Raw genomic sequence first — 6613 nt, forward strand, 5'->3', positions numbered from 1 at the left:
TGAGCCCAAAAGTCAGCTCACCTGCTACTGGAAAACCACAGAATTCTGCAGTTCTCCTCCTCCCCCTACCCTGGACAGTTTGGACGTAATTGTATTTGGGAGAAACAACATTGTGACCTGTAGACTCTATGGTCTATCTCTGAACTAAATGCACTAGATTTGGATATGGAAGGCTGCTTTCCAAATGCACATATGGAGTTTGGTGTTTCCAGGTGGCTTCATAGACCACTGAGGAATTTTGCAACAAGGTTGGTTACGCTTTCCGTAAAATGAGCATAATGTTAGCAAGTTGCCTGAGGTGTGGCTCTCGTTCCTGGTCTTCTGGTACTTGTTTTTCAGCCTCTTAATATGCTCCCTGCACTAATCATCAGTCCAGGAAATCTGCAAAGCTGCTGGCATAATTGGTCATTTCTGGTGCTTTTTCACAGTTTTACTGGTCTGACTCCCAAGATTCACCCTCACATACCAAGGAAGCAGTTCAGTTTGCAGACTAATGATGTGCTTGCAGCTCAGTGGGTTAATGTTGGCTCACTGAGCTGCTGCTGTACACATAGGGGGGTCTGGTTTCCATTTTCAGTTGAGTCACCTGGAGATTGTTGCACTAGGGAAGACTAGGGAAGTCAGCCCATGAAATGTACACTTAGGGTGAACTCCCAGGGTACTAGTCAGGTGGGAGTGTGTGTGCGGTAATGCTGCAAAGCAATAGGACTTGAACCCTGGGATCCAGATTAACTCATGCTTGGTTCCTGCAACCCTGCTGTGGCCTGAAACCCTGGGTCTGTGCCTCTGGATTTGCACAATTTCAATTTAGATACAAGATGGATAAAGGGGGTTAGGCCTGAACCTAGAACTGATGTATCAGGATCTACTTGGTTCCCTAGTGAAGATCGGAGGCTCTTTGGGGGCACGTCGATGTCACTTATTCCACACGATAATGTGGAGTACCAGGGTTGACAGCTGAGCCCAGACAGAGTGGTGGTTTTTTTTTTTTTTTCATGTCTTCACAGATGTGGCAAAATTATCTCCAGAAGATGGATCATGGTGGGCTGAATCCCCTGTAAATATAGACATTCCCTTACAATCAGCCAAGTCCAGGGGCTCTCTGTAATTTTTGATGGAAAGACACTCCTTTAATTTGGTTAGGGTCAAGGGCTGCACTCTCTCATGATATTAATGAAGGATGTGTACACGGCCTGCCCTGCAAACAGGCAGCTCCCATTGGCCTGTTTCCTGCCAATGGGAGCTGCAGGATTGTGCTGGGGACGCGGGGGCAATGCGCAGAGCCTCTTCCCCTCCTCCCTGCAGCATTCAGAGGTGCTTTGTGCAGTGTGCAGGGGCAGGGCAGACAGTCTGGCTGAGGCTCCAAATGGGCTATGAGCCAGGGCCATATTTTGCCCACCCTGACCTCGTTCATTGTGTTTGTATATGCACAAGCGCAGGCTTCCTCCTTGCCCCCTGGGTGCTCAACCCCTACTCCTCCTCTGCTCCGGCCTCTCCCTCTTCTACAGATCTAACTGTGGAAGTTATATCGTGTGCCATGAATCCTCACCAAACTGGGGGATACAGGGTGCTGCCAGGCACGAGGGGTTTGGGGTGCCGGGGGCTGCTCTGGGCAGGGATAGAAAGGCTCAGAGGGAGGGAGAGGGATCAGGGCTGGGGTTAGGGGCTGGGAGGGTGAATTGGGGCTCAGGCGTGCATGCTCTGGGTGAGGCTTCCCTCCAGCAGCTCCTGGAAGCAGCGAGGGGGCAGGTCTGCCTTCAGCTCCTGCATGGAGGTGTGCTCAGAAAGCTCTGCATGTGGCCCCATCTGCAGTCGCTCCCTCCACAGCTCCCAGTGATCACAGCTCGCACCCAATGGGAGCTGCAGAGCCCAGTGCTTGGGGCAGTGGCAGTATGCGGCTACTCTTGGGAGCCAGAAGGGGGACATGCTCTTGCGCATGGAGTCATGGTACATGCAGAGCAGGCAAGCTCCATACCTGCTCCCTAGGAGCACTGGAGCAGGGAAACGCCCAACCCTGCTTCTAGTTGGGTTCTCCCGAGCCAGATTAAAAGGTTTGGTGGACCGGATGTGGGCTGCAGGACATTGTTTATCTGTCCCCATCCTCGTGGCAGAGTTGCCAAAGGTCTGTCCAAAATCATAAAAAAGTAGAGTCAGGCCCTAGCCCAGAGGCGGGCAACCTGTGGCCCATGGACCCCTGGCTGAAATCCCACCCCCACACACCTCTCGTGCGCCAGGGCACCAGCGCCCTGCACTTCCTTCGGCTCCCCCGCCCCAGCACTTTCAGAGTGCACAAATTGCCGGATTCTCCCCTCCTTCCCAGAACTGCCTGAAAGGCCATGAATCAGCTGTTCACAGTGTTCCGGCTCTGGGGCGGGGGGTGGAGCAGGTAAGTGTGGGGCTCAGGCGCACAAGAGGCATGGGGAAGGGGGACAGACAGGGAGGCCATAGGTGGAACCCCAGTGGGCTGGGTTGCTGCAGCCCCCTGAGGTGAAGGAGGACCACTCATACAGCCCACCCGCGATCCCTGGGTGTCAATCCCTGCCCTAGTCCATCATTGTGCCAAACATCTAGAAGGTTTTCATTTTATCAGATGAGGTAATGGTGAAGCTACTATAACATGAAAAGCAGCCAAGGCACATTCCCTCTAACCCTCCCCCTCACTGCTCTTAGGACTGGGCCCAGACCTCAGAGGCAAGTTTTACCCAACCACAAATATTCACTGTGGTGTTCTGAGCCCTCAAAAAAAAGGGTTTATGCTGGAAACGCTGACAGAGTGTTAAGTAGGATGGTGTGGGTGGGAAGCACAGTTATTTCAGCACCCTTGATCCAGTAAATAGGAAAATTTCTGTCCAGGTTGTGATGAAGCCAATATACCTCCTCTCTGTGCAACACTAGGGACTCTCCAAATCCTACTCCAAATCTTTTAATCCTTTCATTCCTTCACTGTTCAAGATGACATCATCATTTCCTCCATTTCAGACAGAGCTTTGCCCCTTCTGCTCCACAGCTACACTGCTGTCTAACAGAGCTCAGACTTCTTGTTCTGAGATGGAAAACTGTATGTCAGCTCAAAGCTGAGTATGATTTCTGGGCCTACACAGGGAACGAGGGAGGTGTCTCATAAATCTGTATGTACGTAAGGGCAGCTGCAGATTGACAATGATCTGAGTTTGATAGGCGTGGTAGTGGGGCGGGGGGTGGGCATTGCATGGAACAGAATTAATTTTCTGGGCTTCTGCGCTGTTGTCAGGAACAGCAAAATATAAACCAAATCAGGCTTGAATTTGGTAGGCACTATCAAACTGCCATCAAGCATTGTAGCTCCCATCCTGATGACTTACGCTAATGTCATTTAATCTCTTGTTTTGTTAACATTGAATAAAAAGAACCACAGTGAATGCCTTTCTGGTAACCTGAGAATACTGGCTAATGGAAAAAGCAAAATGTTCATTGTAACTATGGCTATATTACATTTTCTGTTTTGTTCCCTCTCAAAATAGATTGATGTTAACATTTTGCAAGTATCTCTGATGCTCCTGGAGACAAGACCACAGAAAAACACACGCAGTCTGATCCTCAGCTGGTGTAAATTGGCATAGCTCCATGATTTACCCCTGCTGAGAACCTAGCACCCTCTTTCTTTATTAATAGTTCTGCACCCGTTACATTAGTGCAATAGAGTTAAAATATTACTTTTGAGACTCACTAATGCTCTAAGTCAGGAATATGAGAGAGAGGCTGGCAGAGCGAAATGGGGTAATTTGCACAGTGTTTGCTTGGCACTAGTCTATATCCTTAAAGAAAAATGCTAGGAACTATATGGCTGCCCAAAGGGGAGATTTGCATTTAATCTCCTGCTTTTATGAGCACCAAATTCACCCATGCATTTTGACAAGGGGGGAAAGTATGAGTAAAACATATGCTTATATTTGGTTGTGGAAAATAGGAAAATCTGATTATTTGTATAATTTAAGTAAGATGCATTATAAGATTCAAGCATGATGAATAAGATCCATGATCTTATTCAGATCCAGATCTGAAAAAGTAGGTCTGTCCAACAAAAGCTTTACATAATTTTTTTAGTCTTCAAAGTGCTACAGGGCTGCTTTTTTGTTTTATAAGATTCAAGTTATTTAAAATCAATATCCTACCATGTATTACATTGTATTCTCAAATCCTCATGAGACTATTACATGCACAATGCCTTCTCCTGCTATTGCGAGACAGGTGGAAATTCCACTGAATTCAGGAGTAAGCACCCTGGGTTCAGGCTTGAGGAAAGAGAAGCAAATGAAAAGGATGTAGCTGCCTGAAAAGAGAAGTTAAACTCTCAGGGTTAGATTCTCTACTGCAACAAGATCTGTTCCAGAGAGAATGAAGCTCTCAGAGAGTTGGTAGTTGCTCCTTCATTCTGTGGGTGGATCTGTCAGTCCCAGCAATGATTTAAGTAAAACAACCTCGGAGCTGCTCTAATTTGTGCCAGTTGGCTTTTGTCCCCACAAGGCCATATGCCAGCTGCAAATTGGCAGTGTGGGTCCTCCCACTCAACACTCTCCCTTGTCAGTGGGGAGTCTAGTAGTTAGGTGCCAGCTTAGAGTGTGGTCTCCCACCTCTGCCAGAAGAATTCTCAGCTGGCTAGCATTGGCCAGATTCCAGCTTCTTAGTGCCACCTGAGTGGTGGCACATGCGCAGTTCTGGAAGGAGCATCTGGCCCACAGTCACCTCTTCAAACTTCTCATGTTTTCAGAATGTCACAGCCTCCCTTGGTACTGAATCTGGCTCTCCCTACGCCCTCTGTGTGACAATCCAACATCAAAGATGTTTAAAAAAATGTCAGTGCCAAGCTAACATTGATGCCTATGCCAGCATAGTATTAAAAGGACACTTTTCCGTGGCCTTCTCTCTGTTACTATTCAACATGCAGGGCACTACATTTAGCCGTTTGGAATGATGATCCATCAACTACATGAAAAAACTCACCCAGATCCAGACAGACATCATCTTTGTCTCCAAATGCAAGAAAATGGACATTGTACCCAAGGGACTGACGGTGAAAAACCCATTACAATCAACGTACTACACTGACTACAGCGAGCATCTTTGCAACACTCTCTCTAAGAAACTGAGGAACCGCTTGATCAAAATCCTTTACAATAAACAAAAGATGATTAAAAATGAACTCTCTGAACTTGAAATTCTCATCAGCAATCAGGCATCCATGAAAGACCCCACAGAACGAGGCTTTACTTGTACTAGACAAGAAATTTATAAAACATGCTTCCACTTCTTACAAAAAAGAAAAGAGAATAAATTTTCTACATAACGTCATACTTCAGGATACTTCAACTACAATAGTGACAGCTCAGCTAACAATATTGTTAACTTTTCCAGCTACCAGTTCAGCCCAGCAGAAGAGTCTCTCCTTCTGGGGTCTTTCCTTCTGCCCTACTTCCTCCATTAACTTAATACAATTCTGTGGTGACCTTGAAGCCTTCTTTCGCTGTCTCTGTCTAAAGGAATTGTTCCAACACACCTATGAACAACAGTCTGACTCTCTCGACCCACCCCCACCAACAACACAGGAAGAAGAATTCTATGAGGACTCCCCCGATGGTAGTAGTGAAAGTCTGGATTTCTACATACAGTGCTTCCGCCACCATGCTCAGACTGACATTATACACAAACAACACCAAATGAGACACAATCTCAACTGCGCTGAATGCTATGCTGTCCAGAGTCTCAAAAATAACCCAGACATTATAATCAAACCAGCTGACAAAGGGGGTGCTGTTGTCATCATGAATAAGTCAGACTATGAACAGGAGGCAGCCAGACAACTCTCCAGCACGACATTTTACAGACCTCTCTCCTCTGATCTCACTTTGGAATTCCAAAAGAAATTACAAAAACTACCTAAGGAACTCCCTGCTGCTACTCAGGACCTCATTCACTCAGACAGACACACCATCTGAGCTCCAGCCTGGATTATTCTATTTACTTCCCAAAAGCCACAACCCTGGAAACCCCGGATGCCCTATCATTTCAGGTATTGGCACCCTTACCACCGGAGTATCCAGTTATGTGGACTCTCTCCTCAAACCCTATGCCACCAACACTGCGAGATACCACTGACTTCCTGAGGAAATTACAAAACATCGGAAAAGTTCCTGACAACACCATCCTTGCCACAATGGATGTAGAGGGTCTGTACACTAATATTCCACACGAAGATGGATTACAAGCAATCAGGAATACTATCCCTGATGTCACCACAGCCAGTCTGGTGTCTGACCTCTGTAACTTTGTTCTCACCCACAATTATTTCTGATTTGGTGACAATTTATACCTCCAGATTAGTGGAACTGCTATGGGCACCCGCCTGACCCCACAATATGCTAATATATTTGTGGCTGACCTAGAACAATGATTCCTCAGCTCTTGTCCCCTATTACCTTTCCTCTACTTAAGATACATTGATGACATCTCTGTGATTTGAACCTATGGTACAGAGACTCTAGAAGAATTCCACAGAGACTTTAACAATCTGTACTCCACCATCAACTTATGCCTCGATTACTCCACGCGAGAGAGAGAGATTTCCTGGACACTACAG

Source organism: Carettochelys insculpta, chromosome 6 (assembly GCF_033958435.1).
Source record: "Carettochelys insculpta isolate YL-2023 chromosome 6, ASM3395843v1, whole genome shotgun sequence".
Lineage (NCBI taxonomy): Eukaryota > Metazoa > Chordata > Testudines > Carettochelyidae > Carettochelys > Carettochelys insculpta.